This window comes from Brassica oleracea, unplaced genomic scaffold (genome assembly GCF_000695525.1).
Source record: "Brassica oleracea var. oleracea cultivar TO1000 unplaced genomic scaffold, BOL UnpScaffold01231, whole genome shotgun sequence".
NCBI lineage: Eukaryota > Viridiplantae > Streptophyta > Magnoliopsida > Brassicales > Brassicaceae > Brassica > Brassica oleracea.
The window spans coordinates 1-4,475 of record NW_013617781.1 but is presented as its reverse complement, the minus strand read 5'-3'; positions in this window follow the sequence as shown (position 1 = coordinate 4,475).

Below are 4,475 nucleotides of genomic sequence, written 5' to 3'. Positions count from 1 at the left end.
CATAGTTGTATCATGAAATAACATATGATTATGGTCAGAGGGGTTTGAAACCTTTTTTTTGTCTTTGTTTTTCTAAAATAGGGATTTTATTGTGGTTTGTCAACTGATATAGGGAGCATATGAAGTTTTACTAAATTAATTGATAAAAAAATAGAACGACACCCTTTTACCTTGTAAGAGAGTTTAAAATACATTAGTACAAATGTAAAATGTGGTAAGAAATTTTAAAACAACCCTAAATATTATAAGCTTCAGTATATTAGCCGTTTACCGAAAAACTAATTAATTTGTAGAAATTCAAAAAATATGACAATATTATTTTAATGCATAGTTGTATCAAGAAATAATATATGATGATGGTCAGAGAGGTTTAGAACCTTTTAGCTCTTCTTTTCTCTAAAACATCGATTTTATTGTGGTTTATCCACTGATATAGAGAGCATATGAAGTTTTACTAAATTAATTGATAAAAAAACAGAACGACGCCAATTTACCATGTAAGAGAGTTTAGAATATATTAATACAAGTGTAGAATGTGGTTAGAAATTTTGAATAACACTAAAAGTTATAGGCATCAGTATATTAACCATTTACAGAAAAACTGAATATTTTGTAGGGGTTAGTTAACTCACAGATTGAAAAATTAAAAAATATAAAAATATTTTTGTAATGCGTAATTATATCATGAACTAGCATATGATGATGGTTTAGAATACATTAATACAAATGTAGAATATGATTAGAAATTTTAAAACAACACTGAAAATTATAGGCTTCAGTATCTTAACCATTTACCGAAAAACTGAATATTTTGTAGTGGTTAACACATGGATTTTGAGAAAAATTCAAAAAATATGGTAATATCGTTTTAATGCATAGTTGTATCATGAAATAACATATGACGATGGCAAGAGAGGTTTGGAACCTTTGTTGCCTCCGTTTCACTAGAATAGGGATTTTATTATGGTTTGTCAACTGATTTAGGGAGCATACGAAGTTTTACTAAATTAATTAATAAAAAAAATAGAACGACGCCCATTTACCATGTAAAAGAGTTTAGAATACATTAATACAAATGTAGAATATGATTAGAAATTTTAAAACAACACTGAAAATTATAGGCTTCAGTATCTTAACCATTTACCGAAAAACTGAATATTTTGTAGGGGTTAACACTTAGATTTTGAGAAAAATTCAAAAAATATGACAATATTATTTTAATGCATAGTTGTATCAAGAAATAATATATGATGATGGTCAGAGAGGTTTAGAACTTTTTAGCTCTTCTTTTCTCTAAAACATCGATTTTATTGTGGTTTATCCACTGATATAGAGAGCATATGAAGTTTTACTAAATTAATTGATAAAAAAATAGAACGATGCCAATTTAACATGTAAGAGAGTTTAGAATACATTAATACAAATATAGAATGTGGTTAGTATTTTTAAACAACACTCAAAATTATAAGTTTCAAAATATTAACCCTTTACCGAAAAACTGAATATTTTGTAGTGGTTAACACATGGATTTTGAGAAAAATTCAAAAAATATGGTAATATCGTTTTAATGCATAGTTGTATCATGAAATAACATATGACGATGGCAAGAGAGGTTTGGAACCTTTGTTGCCTCCGTTTCACTAGAATAGGGATTTTATTATGGTTTGTCAACTGATTTAGGGAGCATACGAAGTTTTACTAAATTAATTAATAAAAAAAATAGAACGACGCCCATTTACCATGTAAAAGAATTTCGAATACATTAATACAAATGTAGAATGTGATTAGAAATTTTAAAACAATACTTAAAATTATAGGCTTCAGTATATTAATCATTTACCGAAAAACTGAATATTTTTTAGGGGTTAACATATAGATTTTGTAAAAAATTCAAAAAATATGAAAATATTGTTTTAATGCATAGTTGTATCATGTAATAATATATGATGATGGTCAGAGAGGTTTAGAACTTTTTAGCTCTTCTTTTCTCTAAAACATCGATTTTATTGTGGTTTATCCACTGATATAGAGAGCATATGAAGTTTTACTAAATTAATTGATAAAAAAAAATAGAACGATGCCAATTTAACATGTAAGAGAGTTTAGAATACATTAATACAAATATAGAATGTGGTTAGTATTTTTAAACAACACTCAAAATTATAAGTTTCAAAATATTAACCCTTTACCGAAAAACTGAATATTTTGTAGTGGTTAACACATGGATTTTGAGAAAAATTCAAAAAATATGGTAATATCGTTTTAATGCATAGTTGTATCATGAAATAACATATGACGATGGCAAGAGAGGTTTGGAACCTTTGTTGCCTCCGTTTCACTAGAATAGGGATTTTATTATGGTTTGTCAACTGATTTAGGGAGCATACGAAGTTTTACTAAATTAATTAATAAAAAAAATAGAACGACGCCCATTTACCATGTAAAAGAATTTCGAATACATTAATACAAATGTAGAATGTGATTAGAAATTTTAAAACAGTACTTAAAATTATAGGCTTCAGTATATTAATCATTTACCGAAAAACTGAATATTTTTTAGGGGTTAACATATAGATTTTGTAAAAAATTCAAAAAATATGAAAATATTGTTTTAATGCATAGTTGTATCATGTAATAATATATGATGATGGTCAGAGAGGTTTGAAACTTTTTTCTCTTCTTTTCTCTGAAATAACGATCTAAATTAATTGATTAAAAAATAGAACGATGTCCATGTACCATGAAAGAGAATTTAGAATACATTAATACCAATGTAAAATGTGGTAAGAAATTTTAAAACAACCCTAAAATTATAGGCATCAGTATATTAACCATTTACTGAAAAACTAATTAATTTGTAGGGGTTAACGCATAGATTTTGAGAAAAATTCAAAAAATATGACAATATTGTTTTAATGCATAATTGTATCATGAAATAACTTTTGATGATGGTTAGAGAGGTTTGAAACCTTTTTTCTCTTCTTTTCTCTAAAACATCGATTTTGTTGTGGTTTGTCCACTGATATATAGGGAGAATATGAAGTTTTACTAAATTAATTGATAAACAAAAATAGAACGACGCCCATTTACTATGTAAGAGAGTTTATAATACATTAATACAAGTGTAGAATGTGGTTAGAAATTATAAACAACACTAAAAGTTATAGGTTTCAGTATATTAACTATTAACAAAAAAACTGAATATTTTGTAGGGGTTAGTTAACACATAGATTTTGAGAAAAAATCAAAAAATATGACAATATTGTTTTCATGCATAGTTGTATCATGAAATAATATATGACGATGGTCAGAAAGGTTTGAAACTTTTTTTCTCTTCTTTTCTCTAAAATAGTGATTTTATTGTGGTTTGTCAACTGATTTAGAGAGCATATGAATTTTTACCAAATTATTGATTAAAAAATAGAACGATGCCCATGTTCCATGAAAGAGAGTTTAAAATACATTAACAAATGTAAAATGTGAAATTAAATTTTAAAACAACGCTAAAAATTATAGGCTTCAGTATATTAACCATTTACCGGAAAACTAATTTATCTGTAGGGGTTAACACATAGATTTTGAGAAAAATCCCAAAAATATGTCAATATTGTTTTAATGCATAGTTGTATCATGAAATAACATATGATGATAGTCAGCGAGGTTTGGAACCTTTTTTTTCTTCTTTTCCCCAAAACATCGATTTTATTGTGGTTTGTCCACAAATATAGGGAGCATAGAAAGTTTTACTAAATTAATTGATAAAAAATAGAACGACCCCCATTTATCAACTAAGAGAGTTAAGAAAACATTAATACAAATTTAGAATGTGGTTAGAAGTTTTAAAACAACACTAAAAATTATGGTCTTCAGTATATTAACCCGTTACCGAAAAACTGAATATTTTGTAGTGGTTAACACATAGATTTTAAGAAAAATTCAAAAAATACGGTAATATTGTTTTAATACATAGTTGTATCATGAAATAACATATGATTATGGTCAGAGGGGTTTGAAACCTTTTTTCTGTCTTCGTTTTTCTAAAATAGGGATTTTATTGTGGTTTGTCAACTGATATAGAGAGCATATGAAGTTTTTCTAAATTAATTGATAAAAAAATAGAACGACACCCATTTACCTTGTAAGAGAGTTTAGAATACATTAGTACAAATGTAAAATGTGGCAAGAAATTTTAAAACAACCCTAAAAATTATAGGCTTCAGTATATTAGCCTTTTACCGAAAAACTAACTAATTTGTAGGGGTTAACGCATAGATTTTGAGAAAAAATCAAAAAATATGACAATATTGTTTTAATGCATAGTTGTATCATGAAATAACATATGATGATGGTCAGAGAGGTTTGAAACTTTTTTTCTCTTCTTTTCTCTAAACCATCGATTTTATTGTGGTTTGTCCACTGATAGAGGGTGCATATGAAGTTTTACTAAATTAATTGATAAAAAAACAGAACGACGC